General features: G+C 44.9%; 1 protein-coding gene across 5 annotated transcripts in view; it reads right to left on the minus strand.

Moving 5' to 3' along the window:
• ELOVL7 (ELOVL fatty acid elongase 7) overlaps nt 1-11,902 on the minus strand; it is a 31,305-nt gene extending 19,403 nt beyond the window's left edge. Inside the window, exon 1 of one of the 5 annotated variants that reach the window (XM_015848781.2) lies at nt 11,825-11,902. The gene's annotated coding sequence lies outside the window, so the exon portion shown is untranslated. Of the gene's footprint in view, nt 1-10,588; nt 10,811-10,900; nt 10,925-11,770 lie in introns of those variants that run through there. The other 4 variants (XM_015848779.2, XM_032441318.1, XM_015848782.2 and 1 more) reach the window with 4 other exon arrangements.
• Nucleotides 11,903-17,313: the final 5,411 nt, after the last annotated feature.

Genomic DNA, 17,313 nt, shown 5'->3' on the forward strand with positions numbered 1-17,313 from the left:
CGTCTTTTGGGTTAAGCAGTGGCTGCACCAAAGGAAGCTCATGCAAGGGAAGCAGAGAGACACATGTATTGGGATGTCACAGGAAAGTGGAAAAGTGGGATAAGCAGCCTTGTCATAGATGCTTAAGCTGATGGTGAAATCACATAGGGTGGGTACATCATCATGCCCAGTCCTGCATAACCATAGACAATTGTGTTATATATTCATTCAAGAAAACACATTACTCCAGCAAGCCCTCAGTCTTTCCATCACATGCACGAGGGACGCTTCACAAGACAAGAACTAAAGCCACACAAACTACACTGTGTTAAGATCTGGTAGCAAAAGACTAAGGATAACATAAATGCAATTGTAAGCAATCCTAGGAACTAATTCCATAGAAAGGCCCATCAAGTCCAAACAGTCTCTGCAAACCTGGCCTGGAAGGAAGATTCTCTGCAAGTCTTAATTCAATCACCAGTTTATCTCAAGGATGAGAGAGATACTGGGCTGGTCCCCAAGAGGATTTCCAGTTCCACTTGCAAACAACAACCAGAAACAGCAGTGTCTCTTTCCACTCCACCCCCTATCCCCATTACATTCCTAATGTTTCAGAGAAAAGCAAAAACATAAGGGAGAACAGCTCCTTGAGATAGGAACTGTTATCAGTGCTCCCCTGTCTTTATTTGAGCACTTGCAGGTCAGCCACACTGCCATGAGCTAGTCTCATTTGTCTCTTCACCTTCTGTTGCAGGCCACTCTGCACCCAGCCTACAGGAACTCCTTGGCTCCCACACATTTCATTCCAGCTGGGTGATACCAGCTCCCTAAGCCACACGCTGCTGCTGGCACAGCAAGCCTTATGACACCTTGTGTGACAACTTTCACCTGGAAGTCAAAATAAGATTCACTTATGATGTAATATTTGTAGCAATGAAACCTCATTTCCATTAGCTACTGATACACCATTACTCCTGTCAAAAACCTCTGGCAAAGTATTCATTTAGTATTTGGGACAGATCTGATTCCAGTTAATCTCCTCTTTATCCAAAGGACTTAACAACACCTCCTTTTTCCTCCTTCTTATTTATGTAACCAGAAAACCTTCCGAAGTGTTTTTATTCTAAGATCAGATCAGCTGGCTTAAGTCACTTTAAACAGGCTTTCACTGAACAAGAGCCATGGGCTACAGAGTGGCGATGCAATCTAGTATGCTCAACAGCACAGCCACATTCACATGTACCCTATGCCACCCATTCATTCCTCTACAAGTGAGCATGTAGAGCTCATACTCATCTGGACTTCTTCCTTCTACTGTAAACTCTATATGGTCTAGAGGGATAAAGAGTGATATTTAAGCTACAAGATTTGTTTTTGTTTTGTTGTTGTTGTTTGTTTGTTTTAAGGTTTTTGGGGTTTCTTTGCATGTACAGGAAGTAATTTAAGAAATAACTTGTACATGAGCTCTGAGGAGGTAGGGGGAAGAGGAAGTGCTAACTAAATAAAATGAATGAAAGGGACCAAAGACATCTGATGTTAAAGGTTCACATTTTAGAAGACTAAGCATGAATGTAATTTATGGATGTGTCCACAATATAGCATTGATGCTGATGCTGATGACAAAAGTAGCTCATTTCAAGAAAACTTGTGGTTTGTACTCAAATACTTTGTTAAGACACTTTTTAATCTTTCTACCATGCAGGCCTCCTAGTGCAAAACACACAGGATGCAGGTAGAGCATGCCCATAACAGTTCTGAGAGCAGGTGGGACACAAGCAGAACAGATTCAGCTAACATCAGATTTACAATCCATCTAAGATTCCCCCTATTTCTACCCTGTAATACTCATACACAAAGTATGTGTATGCCTCATTCTTGAACCTGCATGTAAGATGGCTTAGAACTGACTCCTGTTATGACTTCTCCACTGCTCTTACCTACATAGCTTGCTCCAAAAGCAATGCTTCCTACTTGCTTCCATGGAAACTACAACAGATACAAACAGTATTATTACACTGTTTGATGCAGCAAGTTCTCAGCTACAAAACACTCTTTATAACACAGCCACCACCATTAGCTGTGCATTTTCATCAGTGATAAAAAAGAGTCTGCATGCTTTGCATGTAACAATCAGCACCATCTGAGGTGACCCGCTGTCATCACTGCTGAAATGCACCACCCACCTCTCCCTGTGCTCACATCCACTGTCTGGTCTCCATCAATGTTCAGTAAGCATCAATGAATGTCAATGGGTGCCATTTTCTCCACATGGAGGAGTCCAACGACACACCTTTGCTTCATATGCACTTCCTTGTCAGGCACCATCTGCCACATTGCAACAGAATGTAAGGGAATATTGGCAGGAAGGTTCAATCTCTACTGCCATACCACCAACATCCACCTCTGACATCATAAACCAACATAATGAAATAGGAGGCATTACTTTTGGAGCAGCCTTCATACCTCCCTGATTGAAGTTACTTGTGCAAATATGAAGTGCGATAAGAGTGACACCATCCCCTTTCTTCAGCTGTAAGCTGTAGCTGCAACACATTATCTCCTCATTAACAGTCAAGAGGGGAACTGTATATGAGGATCTCATATGTCAAATTAATTAAAACATAAATAGTTTGCTACCAGGAACCGGTAAACAACTTAGTTTGTGTCCACTCATTTGGCAGAAAAGCAACATCAATAAATTGTCATTAAATAGTCGCTGTGGGGGCGATCCATGGAACCTGAACAAAAAGAAATAAAGAGACAAAGAGCTAGGCTATGGTTTCCAGAAAAGACCCCTTAAAACAAGTAGGAACAAGACTTGTTACATGCTTGGGGAGCATCTTGCTGATCTAGCTATTAACAGTGGAAAATAAAAGTAGAGAAGCTACAATAACATTTTTTTAACCAAATAATCAATGACAACATACCCGTAGCTATTCAACAATGATTAAGTATAAACGGAAAAAACAAACTTCAGATTTCCTCCTGCAGAAGAGAGGAAGACTGTAATGTCATTTAACACGACAACTCAGCAAAGCACAGTTTAATGGAAAGGAGAGACAAACACATAAACAGTTACCTTAAGGATGTAACATTCACCTTAAAAATAAATAACCTTAAAAAAGGTGAACAAATAAAGTGTGGAGTATTCATCAGTACTGAAGGATGAAGGATTTTCCTACAATCATTTCTTGCCTACAGCAAGATTACAGCAATTGACAGCTCAGATACTGTCACCCCAGAAACCATGATGCAAGGTCAATGTCATTTTACGGAACTTTTATTACAACAGCTGCAATATTGCTGGGTTCAGAATGTGAGTAAGCAGGAACACTGATAACACCGGTGTGGAGTTGTGACACCTTATTTTGCTCACTGTTTAATGCAGCAATTTACAAGAGCTGAGCTGCTCCCACACTACTTGCTCATGCTGACATGGGCTAATTTCCTTCACCATTGTTTCCCACTGCCTTGCACTTGCTCAGCCTCCCCAGCCTTGGATCCTGGGCTGATACTCTCAATAGCAAAATAATGCATTCCTTCTACTCCAACATTACTTGCATTGCATTAAGCAGCCATAAATTTTAAGGGCAGCTGACCCAGAACTGACACCCTCCCCATCCACCCACCATCCAGCATAATGGACATGCTGTTGCACACTGTAAACATTGGCAACTGCATCTTCCCTAGGAGGCTCTTCCAAAATAAAACTGGGACCAGCTGTGTCCACAACTTTCTGCCGTGATGCACGCTGTGCAGTGATCAGCTCTGGGGAGAGCAACACAGGCTGCTGAGCTTCGAAGGGAGATGGCAAGGGCAGCAGTGAGATGACTTGTTTTAAAGGAAGTCTGTGCTCAGCACATTTTGAAACTCAGCTATCAGAAAGAGGAAGTCCATTGTCATTAAAAAAAAGCTGCTGCTCACAAGTTCAATCTTGGAACAACAGGTGATGTGATGTGCTCCCTAAAGCGTTCCAGGAAGTAACTACACATCCACATCCTAAACCTTTCCAGTCCAGAGCTGAAGATTTATAGAGACACAGTTGGAATTCCCAGATCACTGAGGAACATGAAATTAAAGGTGTTCTGCTTTGTTCGTATTTTAAAAACAACATTCTTCAGCGTGGCAAAAGGTCATGTTAATCTGTAAAAATCCACTCAGTAGTATTAGTGTCAGCCAACCCACAAACATATTCTATACCATCACTTCGAGATTCAGGCCTGTTGGACAGAACAACAAAATGAGAGATATGAATACAAGAGTAAAGTTCTAACTTGTTCTAACAGTCTAGCTTTCCTCCTGCATCCCAAAGAACATCCCCACCTGGAAAAATGAAGGAATAGTCTTGCACTTGACCAGAATTACTGCAGAAGTGAAAGAGATTCAGAAATCAACATAAGATTGAAACTCCTTAAGAAAAAGACAGATGTTTCCCAGCCAGCACCAGTGGCATTCTATCCTCAAGGTAGGAACCACAGAAGGATGGAGAAGGTGAAAAGGTGCCCAAACATTAAGGACAGATGGAGAAAGTGACCCTGCAGACTCATCCCCAGTCAAGACAGACACTGTCAAGACTGCACTGTCTTGATACTGCACTTATACTTCAAGTCTAGGCATGAAAAGACCAAAGTAGGTATATTACAAATCCCTACTTGATTATGCTTCAAATTTGGTTGTCCTTGTGTTCCACCCAAGAAGCCTTGGGTGCTGCTTAAGAGTACAGCTTGATGAGTAGCCTTCTATAGTGTCCTTTCCTTTTGAGATGACTGCACCCCTTGCAGGATGATCCAGTTTTCCAGAGGTTGGAAACATTGTGAACAAAAGGAAGAATGCACCTCTGCTTTAATTTGGCATTAACAGAAATTCCAGAAACACTCCTTTCCACTTGCTCTGCAGATACCCTCCAGAGGGCTGTAAGGGTATCAGGAACCCTTTGGATGCCCACAAAAGCCTGGTTGGTCAGGAGTCAATAAACAGATGGGACACTCACAGCTGCCTACAAGCATTATAGAGAGGAAACATCTGATCCAGGTGACTCAGAGTAGTCAAAGGCCCATGGAAACAAAAGAAAAAGGCTGCTCCAAGGGCAAAACAATATCACATGGGACAGGAGCCAGATGATAACCTACCCTCAAAAACTCACTTGGAAATAAAATTCCCTACCAGCTAAAAATATTACCTGGTTTCATTAGCAAAGAAGTGTCAAACCATTTTTAAATCAGTTTGCTTTTTTTTTTTTTTTTAATAAAAATTGATGTTTAGAAGGTTATCAGCTCTTTGTTTTCCCTTACAAGCAACATGCAGCAGTTTGCATAACACCAAGTGCCAAGTGGATGCCAGTGTTATGGGCAAAATATATTAATGACATGACACAGCTGTTAAGGTTGACATCTGCCCAAGATCTTGTTACTAAGATCTCAGCTCCTGCGCTAACCAGAATACTAAAACATTGTCAGTATTTTACACAATCAGGAAGCTCAGAAAGAGTACATAAAGCTGTACTGTGCAGGTTAGATCTTCTTTAAAGTAGCTTAACACTGAATAATACCTTCACAGAAGAACAGGATGAAACATTAGTGGACAGGCTTATCACAGGTATGCCGTGAAGCAGAATTCCACCTGAGAGAACTACTGAATATTTTCCATCTTCTATCAGAATTTTCCACAACCACTGTGGTTCCCAGGCACCAGGAGACCACCCAGGACCACAAGACATGGTTGCAATTTAATATAGATAAGCTGAGCTGACAGTGTGAAGGGATCAACCAGTTCATATCAACTGCACTTATTTCTCCCATTTCTGCTCCTGAAAGATTGCCAAATACAAATAGCCAAATAAATAAATAAATAATCCCATCAACAAAGTACATTAGGCAGCCAGTGTGCCACATTAGAACAACGCAGGAGACAATAATACTTCCAATGCAGAAGGTTGGCAAGAAGCAGAGCACTCAGCCTAATGCTGATGCTCCCATATAACAGTACACGAGAAGCACTCAGCATACAACATCAGGGAAGGAGAACAAAACTGGAAAGTCTCCAAATCAAAGAAGGATTAAGCTTATATCTAACTGTGTACTTCAGTTACCAAGAGAAGTCTTAGATGGCCTTCTTTGTATGAATGTGTCAGTGCTCTGCAGTACAGGTCAGAACGTTTGTTTTTTTCTCTTCAAGGAGTCACTAAAGAAAAAGTGTATCTTTTCCCACCTGTCAGCACAGCAAAGCAATGAACAAAACTAAAGCATTGGTGTAAGCTCCATATTCCAGGTACCATCCAAAACTACCAGGCCACATATCATTATCTGAACGTAGAGCAACACCATCATCCTCCTAGCAGGCAGCCACTTTTCTATCTCCACTCTAGAGGATTCCACTGCTCACAGTCAAACCAAGGAATCTGCTTTCACCCACACTCATATACATATATATATATATATATATATATATATATATATATATATATATATACATATGAACCAGCTGCAGGTTCACCCAGATGACAACATCCATACAGTGAGATGCTTGCCCACTGCCTGGACCACTTCTCTCTGCCCTTGTCTCAACAGATGTGTCAAGGTCACATAATGCCACCATCTATAAAAACAGCTCCCTTTCCTATCACAGAAGCCTGTCTCAATTCAATTACAATTTGTCCAATGCTCTGGTACCTGGGATGAAGGCAAGTGATGACATGCAAGCACACTCTACAAGGATACAAGCATACCAAGTAGTACAACTTCCACAGATCCCAAGATAGTTTCCTATTCAGTAATTTAAAATGCAGGTCAAATGGGGCATATGAGCTGTTCAGTTCTAAAATACATTAGCAGCCTCATTTCAACAGATCTGTCCAGATCAAACCAGAACTGAGTATTTCCCAACCAGTGTTCAGGAAGCTTGCTGCTGTAACCCTCAGATAAGCCCTACTCAGAGCAACCGACCGTGCCATTTTTTGGGGACCTGTTTCAAGATAATGTGAAACTCAGCTGGCGGATTTCCTATTCCGTAACATTTGAGACATTCATCAAAGGACTCGCTGAAAGGAGACAATGAGAGCTCCAACAGCTTAGAACTTCTGCACTCCCCAACTTTCTCCCTCTCCAAAATGGTCATGGTTAGAACTGAAACAAGATTTCCTGAGAAGCAGAACTATCCATAAAGTGACTTACAGCCTTTCTTTACAGTTTTATTACTTTTTCATGGAAAAAAAACCAACCCGTGAGTAGACTCCTGCAATCTAAGTACAGAAGTGCTAATGAAACAATGTTGCTGGAGTTGCAGTACTAATACAAATGATGGAAGGAATTAGCATCTGCAATAATGTCCCATGGAACAGGGCTCAAAAATAGCTTTTCTAAAGCTTTAATTTCAAACCTGATGGTGAACACCTCCCTTATTGCATTAGCCTTCTGGCTTTTGTACACAAGCTTCTTCCATACATCTTCTGTGACCAAGATGAAGGAGGATAGGGCACTTCCTAAGTACATTACAGTAATTTAATTAAGCCTGTCAGACCCATTCTGTACAGCTAAAAGTCTCAAAAATGAGCCTTTTATTTCAGTACAAAGAAGACAAGCCACAGAACTCTGACTACAAAAACGATTAAAGAATATAATTCAATTCAGATATTTCCAACTACACATCTAAGTAAACAGAAAATGTTCTGTAGAGCGATGATATAAATGTAAACATTGTAAAATATATATATCCAAAATTAAGTGATTTTCACCTGTACAGTAAAAGGTAGCATTACCAGCTACCACTCTGACCAGGGTACAGACTTTTCTGTGCAGTCCATCCCTATCTGTTCATAACACCATATGGCAAATACCACAGTATTTGTTTAACAGAAGGAACAGGCACACCTGACCTATAAACCCTGATACTCTCAAAGGTTCAGCCAATAACTTTAATTAATAAGACCAAAACCAATTTACTGAAAGACAAGAAAACGAAAATATTGCCTATTAAACCCTGACCAGAAAAACACAAAAAGCCTGATACATTGAAACATTTCTGTATCAGTGTTGTTTCACTGCAAAGATGATTTTTTCCCCCTATAAGAGGTATTTTCTTCTCCATCAGCAATAACAGCTCTAGACCAAGAAGTTCCTCCCCTCCACTCACCTTGCACTCTGCTCAGCACGTATCACAAAACAGCAGCTTCAATCATCAACTTTTCAGACAAAATGCAATTAAAAAATTAAAAACTAAAAAATTAAAACACTAGCATGAAACATTCCCATACCATACAGGCTTACGGAGAGGCACTGAATCGGGTCACTGTGACTTTGTTTTAAATCATTTCAGGACTGATGATAGAATGCAAATTATCTCCACATCAACAAGACTATATCTGTGTTTCAGGCTCCAGCAGGAGTTGTACTTTCTTTTGTTAGGAGACAAATAATAGAAGGAATGGAGTTATTCTTAGCAAGCTCTGTTTTTAACTCAGACGTATTTATAAATCCAAAATACAGTCCCTGGAATAGCAGGGCTCTCCTAAGTCCCATTCAGGAGGTGCCCATAAGAAGTTACCAGCATTTTGCACTTACTGGCAACTATTTGTTTTCATGCATTTTTAAAGTGCACAGTACAAACTTATATTCATAGACATTTGGTGATGTTATTCTTTAAAAAGAAGGGGAAAAAAAGTAGTTTGAATGGAGACTCCAGGCACAAGCCCCAGTGGGCAAGGCACAGTATCTATACAAAACATAATGCAAATTGCGAAACTTCACAATACAATTCAACACACACAGAACACACAGGAACCCACAAAGACATGACATGACAAGAAAACCATCAAGTTGTTTATGGAACATGTTTGCAACTGGGAGAACCCCTTTAATGGGACTTAATGATGAATTAAATGTCATCTTAATATCACCTTCCCCACCCCCCATCCCCCAGTATTCATCCCACTACTCCAACACAGCTCCTTGCTTGTGAAACCTTTTGTGGCCTCATAGAAGCCGACTGTGAAATGCAAGGGGGGATGTGGGGGGGAAGAGAGGGAAACAGACAACCCACAGGAAAAGTTAAGAAAGAGCATCTTCATCCAGGAGGGCACTGGCCCACGCCCAGCACCCAACCACAGCAACAGGAACAGCACTGACAAAGGACAGGAGAAGTGTTGTGAAACTGCAGCAGCAGGCAGAGGTGGGATCAGGTGAGGGGAGTCAGCAACCACAGCTCTAACAGTGGTGACACAGCCCTTGCACAGAGGAAGGGGGCAATCCAAATACCACTGCTTCTGGCAAACACGGTGAGTCACTGCACTTATTTGCTGCCACCTGAATTCAGCCTCCTTCTGACATCTGTGCTACTCTGCGACGGCACCCAGCGTGCTCAGGGCTGGCAGGCAGTGCAAGGGGCAGTCCCAGAGGTCAGCTGCGTGCCAGCTGATGTCAGAGCGAGGACTCAGGTCCTGACATCCTCATAGAGCACCAAGGTAACAACACAACCTCTGTGCACAGAAGTGCTGCTCTGAATTTAGCATTGTTCTCCCATGTCCATTACCTGCATATAGGTCTTCTTACTCAACATCCTAAAGTTCCTCAGAAAAGAAATATTTTGTGTAACCATCATAAGCAAACAAAGTGAAAGTACAGAGAGATACACCAAAGGAAAAAAAAAAAAAACAAAACAAAACATAACAAGCACACAGAGGGCATTTTACTACATTATAAGAGCAAAGAAAAACACTGCTCCACATTTCCTGCTCAATATTCAGCATTAGACACAGAAACCAAAGGCATTAAAAAAATACCTGAGCTGCTCTGGTTTCTATCATCAGGCAGAACTCACATTTAGTATCAGCTGAAACAATTACTTCTGGGATTTCACTTCAGTCTTGGAGGACAGAAAAATTCTTATCTGCCACATCACCTGCAACTGCACAATCTTCTGGAAACCAAACACATGAAGCACTCTAGAAAATCAGCCTGCACTGCGTGTCCCTTTAGCTTCCATTTTCTCCCCTTTAAAAAGAGCTACACTGAAAGACAAGTAAAACCAGGTATACAAAATGTACTGTCAGTGGTTTCGTCCAAGCATTTCAATAAGTCTCCCAGCGCTGAGTTCCCAAGCACAGTTCAGCCCCCTCCTTAACACTCAGAGCTGCCACTGGAGGCATCAACAAATGGCAGTGGAAAGGCAAGCAGGTCTGCCAGCCCTCAAGCCTTGGGTGGAGTTGGGAGGGGGGGTAGAGACTGGAGCGCACCTGTGTGCATCGCCCACTGTGACCTCCAGGAAAGAAAACCAGGACAAAAGCAGCTGAGAGACGGAGCAGTTCCTGGCCGCACACGGTCTGGGAAAGCTTAATGCTTAATGCTTCCGACATCCCTCCCACCCTGTAGCAGCCGTGGGAGCCCCGCGCAGGCACTGCTGTGCCGCAGATCAGGCTCAGCAGCCAGGCGGGCAGCAGAGATAAGAGAAGCCTTAAATCAGGACTAAGAGCAAAAGTACAAGGTAAAGAGAGGGAAAAAAAAAAAGAAAAAAAAGTTTCACAGTTTTCCGCTTTACTGCGGCAGGGAGAAACAATACCAGGAAGGGCACGGCACAGCCAGCAAAGGCAGCCGAGTCACGTCAGGATACAGACACGTACCTGATTAGCTCTTTCGGCAGCGCGCAATTAGCTGATACCTCACGATATTCGGAGAGCGCTCCCTGTAACTAGTCAAACCCTACGCGGCGCGCATTTTCCTTGCCTAACGCCGCGCCGTCTCTCCCCAGCACATTCCATGAATATCGCTTCCTGCACCACAGCCTGCCTCCCGCCGCTCCTACACGCTACTTAGATGAAAGTTGACTGACGCGCCGCAAGGAAACCTGCGCTACTTCCCGCACCAGCGACAGAGCCGCCGACAAGGAAGACTCTCGGCTGGATCCCGCCCAGGTTCCCCCAGCGCTGTGTTACCTCCGGGAGAGGCGCAGCCCCGAGCTCCGCTCCCACGCGGCCCCCCACGGTCGGGCGGGGCAGCCCGCAGACAGAGCCGCACTACGTCTGGGGGAGCAACGGGCAAGGGAAAGAGTTCCCGATCTGTTCCGACAGCGTGAAACAACTTCTCTCCATCTGCCACACACTCAAAGCGATGGGTCGGAGCCGACCCGCAGCTCCCCGCTCGCAGTGCATCCTCCAGGCCCTAACGGGGTCGCACCCCGCCGCTCGCCCCGCACCGTCCCGCACACAGCTCGGGCCGCGCCGGCGGGCAAGACGGGAGGGAGGCGGCGGCGCCCAAAGAGCGCCCAACCCGCCCGACGGCCCCGTGCGAGACAGCACCCTGCAGCGCTGCCTTCGAACATCTCCACCACGTGTGCCACGCCTCTCCCGGCCGCCGCCAGCACCTGCAGCCCTCCGCCTCTCGGCGTGCGCGACCACTCTTCGTTCCGAGGACTGATAAAAGGCGCCTCTGTTAAGAACGCCCTCAGCACCCCGGCATCGCCGGAGGGACGGTCCCTCCGCGAGGGGATCGGAGGTGAACGATGGGGAGAGGACCGCGGCCGGGGGATGAGCGCTGCGGGGGGCAACGTGGTGGCAACGTGGTGGCAAAGGGCAAAGCGGGGAGATCCGCGTGTTGAGAGGAAGCCGGGTTCGGGGGCCGGGAGCGGCCGGGGAGCAATGACGGAGACAGGAGAGAGGAAGGGGAACCTCACAACCGCGAACTCGTGGCAGGGGTCGCGGGAGGGTCGCGGAAACCTAGGAACCCGTCCCGTCCCGTCCCGTCCCGTCCCATCCCATCCCATCCCATCCCATCCCCAGAGTGGAACCCGGGGGTCACTCACGCACCTCCCGCTCTCCCCGCGGTCCGGCGCTACTCACGCGGCAGCTGCACAGCCTCACCTGTCCCCACCGCGCCGGGCAATAACTGCGGGGCCACCGCGGCCGCCCCCGACTCGGAGCGCGGATGGACACGCCCACCGCCAAACACGCCCACCGGGCACGCCCCGCGCTCCATCCCCTCCCCTGGCGCGGCACTGAGTCAGCGCCCGCCGCCCCCGGGCCGGGGCGGGCAGGTCGTGCGGGACGGGGGAGGTAAACGGGGCTGTGCTGTCGGAGCGACGCCGCGGTGTGAGAGCCTGCCTCGGAGAGATGAGGTTCGTGAGTCACAGTGGCTGCGCCAGCCCTTTGTGCTCACGGAGCGGCGACACGAAGGCAAAACGTGGTAGATGGAGTTGTTCCTCGCATAACAAAAAAGAGGATAAAATAAAGCTAAACTGCTCGGCTTTAGTTCAATACCACATCCCCTTAGGACTGTGGGTAGCACAGATCTCTCGCAGAAGTCATTTTGAATGAAGATGAAGCTCCCAGTGACCTCATCTACAGGTGTAAAGGGCAAAATGGGGGCGATGGGAGATTCCCGAGGTGTAAGTGGGTGCTCCTTTGGTCTTTCTGTCACTTCAGCCCACAGAAAGCCACAAACAATGTTTCTAATTATTAGCAAGGAGGTGATAGCTGGGGTCTGAAACCAAGGAACAGGGAGAGGGTCTGAGGGCAAAACTGAAGAAAATGTCCAAATGCATTTTACAGTATGCAAAAGAGGGTGTGTGGGCTGGTGGTGTGAACTAAGTGGTGTGCAAGTGACGCTGTCCTGGTGTCACCGAGGAACTCAAATGCAGAGACAGAGGCGGCAAAAGGCAGCACAGAAAGCTGCGTGTTGTGAGTGTAGAGATGCCAGAGAAGTTGGAAAGCAGGTGGGGAGATGGGGATGGAGAAACACAGCTCATAACAGAACCTATAGAAACTCAGATCACTGAGAAGCTGATTAGGATGGAGATCAGCAGGGAGGAGGGTATGAGACTGGGGTTTACTTCATGCTGCCTTTGCGATTATGCTGAGTGAGGAAATCCTGGCACTTTTGGGAAGGCACCATAATGAGATTATTGGGTTTGGCCATAAGGGTTATGTAGAAATCTGACAGTCCATTGAGCAATACCACTTGTCTCAGTTAGGACAGGAAAATCACAAAACAGAATTAAACAATCCCATTCCTCCCTCCACCCTTTAATGTTCAGAAGCTGGAAACTTTATTTGATTTCTCTGTTCAAAATGGTTTTTGCAAGATATCAGCCAAGAAGAACAACAAGCAGACAGTAGGAATCAGCGTATCCCTGCTCATGCAGGGAACCTCACACCTCCTTAGTCCTGACTTGTCCAAGGGATGCAGCCATACAGCTCAGCAAGCCACTAATATTGTGCATATGTTGTAATATCCATGTGTTGTGTTTTCCCATGCCTGATAGGGCTGCACTGGCTAAGACAAAATGGGGCACCGTGGAACATAACAATAAAAGTAAGTAGGTCACCTGGAGACTTCCATGCAGAAGGCATTTCAAGTCATTAGTGAGGAAAAAAAGTATTGGTGACAATTGCCAGATGCAAGCTGGCAGCTCCAACAGATGCCACTGCTTCTCCCTTTAGAGCCCCACCAAAGGAGAACACAGCCTAGCCTTCGGCATGCTTGGAGAGCAAAGGTAGTGCCATGCGTTGGGTGGATGGGACAGCAGTAATGGCCAACATGCAGGCAGCAGGTAAATGATTAACGCCCAGCTGTATGTAGTGGGGACATACAGCAGGAGGAGGCAGCTGTTCCCTGCACAGGAGGAAAACCAGGCATGCAGGAGGTCAGGCACACTGAAATTGTAGGAGAGAGAGCTTGTAGCAGCTCAGCTTTCTCAGCGGCCAGGTCAAGCAGCTCTTTGAGCCCCCTCTGCATTCATCACTCAGGAGTGAGGAGATGTGGATTGCACTGGTGCAGCATGGGGTGCCTTGGGTATTTCCCTGCTCTGGGTGAGGCCATGCCTCAAAAGCCTTCAGAGGTGGACACTATCCAGGGCCATACTAAGCAAAAAGGCAGCAGCAGGATGCAGGCAGGAGCTGCTCCCCAAGGCACCCTCTGTACTGGGAACCTGCTGAGGTTGCATGCTGTAAGCAGAGCGGGAGTCACCCAGCGAGCACTGGCAGCTATCTGCATACCAATCTCACAGAGCAGACACAACCCAGCACTGCTTTCCTTTACATCGCAGTGAGGCTCTGCTGCCACGACCAGTGTTGAGCAGCTGCAGCAAGCTCAGGCCACGCTGGGTGTGCCTGTGGCACTGGCAACAAAAGTACTCTCGTTGGTTTGCACTTTCAGGTTCTGATTACCGCAGAAATGTGCAATGCTGATGGTAACCCTGCTGGAGCAGCTGATCCTCCATGGGGTCCCTACACATTCGCTATGACGCCTGGTGAGAGGAAGGCAGTGTCCTGCATATGCACTGGGCATGGAAATGTCCCGGTGTCCTTATCTCTCCATGGACATCTGCTGAGGAGTTGCACAGAGTACAGAAGTTTGTGCCAACTGCTGAGCTGCTGAGGTACTGCAACAAAGATTTACCTGTTTTATAAATACTTCCCAAATGTATTCAGATGGGTGAAGTTCCCCATCTGAAGTAACAGTAATAAAGGCATCAGGTCATTGCCATGGAAAGCTGTTCTGTGCAGCTGACATTGGTGCTAAGCAAGGTTGAAGGAAGCTGCTCCAAAAATAAGGCAAAAAATGGTTGGGGCAAAAGCAGAAGCTGTGATTGTGAATATGAAAAATTAGCTTAATAACATTTAATAAAGGCAGGGCCATGGCTTTATTTATATACATACACATTAAAAATATGCATATGTTAATATACATGTATGCACTTGCATGATAAGTATACATTTGAAATATTTATAATGTGGATATAGTATATGTACACTTATATACACATATAACGTATGAATATGTGAAGTGTGTATGTGTCCATAACACAATATATACACCCTTATTCATACATAAGTAATAAACTATATCTTTAAAAATACACATACAATGTTACGGACAATCCTGTATTATATAAAATCTATTTCTTCTGCGCTTCTCAAATGAAAACTGCTAGTGACACACCTTCCCAGAGTGTATCACTTACATGCAGGTTGGTCTCCATGCAATCCATACCAGGAAGGAGAATTCAACTACCTTCAAAAAAGTGTATTACATCATTATAGTCATTAACTAAAACAAACAAAGAAGCGGCCTTAATGAACATAGTGAGAAAAACAGCCGACACACTTAGCCAGCCTATTCCCAAATATCATGATGTTACATCACCTGACATTTTCCTTTTGATCTGTCCCATTGCTGAAAACAGTATGTTAAAAAAAAAAAACAAAAAACAAAAAAAACCAGTCTCACTAACAGCATAATAAAATCTCCAATTTAAAAATATACAGTAATGGAAATTTAAATGACCATTGCCTAGAATGTGTATACACTAAGTGAAGACTACAAGCACGTGCCATTGCACTGCTTACAGCTTTTCACAGCTGAGAATTTGAATTTGGATACTGTCTGTGAACTGTTTTCTATACAAAATTGGTAGCTACATCTTCTGTAAATCAAACTTTATTCATGTGTTATTACTGACAGTGATGGCAGCAAATGTTTTATTCCACAGGAGATAACATAGAGTAAATTAAAGGGACATCTGGGTAACCTGTAGGATGTCAGGGTTTGTATTTGGTGACAATGTCGTGCCATAACTACAGTTCCAGCCCTGTGCTGGGAGTGAAAACACATCAGTAAAAATAACTTCATTTTGGAGAGCAGTGCTCCATGACAGATGTCAGAATCTAACAAATACTATAAAAACAAAAAAACCCTCAACAAAGAGCACCTGTCCTGTGCTTAGTAGGCTTTGGCTGGCCAAAACTTGCATGTGCAAGAACATCACTTTGGAATCACAAAATCACTGAATCTTTAACATTGGAAAAGACCACTAAGATCACCTAGTCCAACCATCCTCCCAACATGGCCATGCCCACTACCATGTCCCTCAGTGCTACACCTGCATATTTCTGAAGCACCTCAAGGGACAGTGACACCACCATTTCCTTGTGCAGCCTGTTCCAATGCCTCAACACTATTTCGGAGAAGGAATTGATACCCAACTTGAATCTTCCCCAGAGCAACTTAAGCCTCTCATCCTAGAAATATGCCAGAAGAGTGCTAGGAAGATCAATAATGAAGCGCTTGCTAGTCTGGACTGTGCTCCAAATTAGAGCAATCAGTGAGGATTTTTACCTGATTCAAGAGTTATGTTATGCTGTTAAAAGCAAGTGAGTTAACTAGGCAGCATGAATATAAACCAGGCCAGCCTAGAGATGCTCTTGGTACTGGTGAGGATCTAGCTTTGCACATGGTTGTGGCATGCCATGTTGTACACATTCCTTTCTGCAAGCACAAGAGCACAATCATTGCCAGGAGTGGATGTGGGTAATTGCTGGTTTGCATTTTATCTGAAGATGAAAGGGAAAGTTTCACCCATGTCCAAGCAGAACATGATAACATAGGTATGTGCAAGGAGCTACACAACTCTGTGGGCGTCTTGGCCAATAGACCATGCTCCAGAAGCTGGTGGTCTGCTGTGATCCCTGAACAGCAGAGGCAGGAATGTTGCTGATGAACATTTCCTTTGTCATTTGGTGTCCTTGCAAAAACTCCAACTGATTTTGCCTGTTTCCAGGCATTTTGCTGAGTCACGTGTGCATTACGCAGATGTATACCATGGTTCAGCAGCAAGACAAGCGACATTTGGGCCAGAGCCCCTGGGTTGTCGTATCTGTGCCATGCTCAGAAACCCACGGCCCAGGAGATATCAGGAAGCTGAGGAACACCATGAGCAGTGGACATCCACAGTGCTTTTGGGGGAACCAATAAAAGTTCACCTCCAGTAACCAACCATTTATTTTTACTGTCCTCATATCTCTCCTGCAGTGCTCACCCATGACTGCTGCTAAGTGTCAGAGCTTTATTAGCGGCAGAGCAGCTTCCCTTTCATTTCTCTGCCATTCTCTGAGATAAGAACAAAAACAAAGGACAAGAGAAAGGAGCTTTAGAATTCATTGCAACGAACCCTCAGTCTGTTGGCCTTGACAAGTATGCTAGTACTAACAGGGTACAAAGCGACTATAAAGTCAGACCACGAAATTATTCTTCAAAGCTAAGGCTTGGTTAGAGTAATGTTATTAAAAATGCACTGCAGAAAATGGCTTTTTCCTTTTTTCCTTTTTTGATTTTTTTTTTTTTTTTTTTTTTTTTTTGTAGACAGAGGGTTGGAAGGAAGAATAAGAAAACAAAATCAGAGAAATGGATAATAAAAACAGAAAGAAATATTCAGCCAATTCTGTGAACACTCAGTACCTTCCCCTGGCTGGAGGTCCCATTGATTTCAGACAAAGGCAATCCTCATCCCCATTCTCCTTACCACAGTATTATTACCTGTGCTGGGTACATAGGCCACAGATTAATACATTAT

The sequence above is a fragment of the Coturnix japonica genome, chromosome Z (assembly GCF_001577835.2).
Source record: "Coturnix japonica isolate 7356 chromosome Z, Coturnix japonica 2.1, whole genome shotgun sequence".
NCBI lineage: Eukaryota > Metazoa > Chordata > Aves > Galliformes > Phasianidae > Coturnix > Coturnix japonica.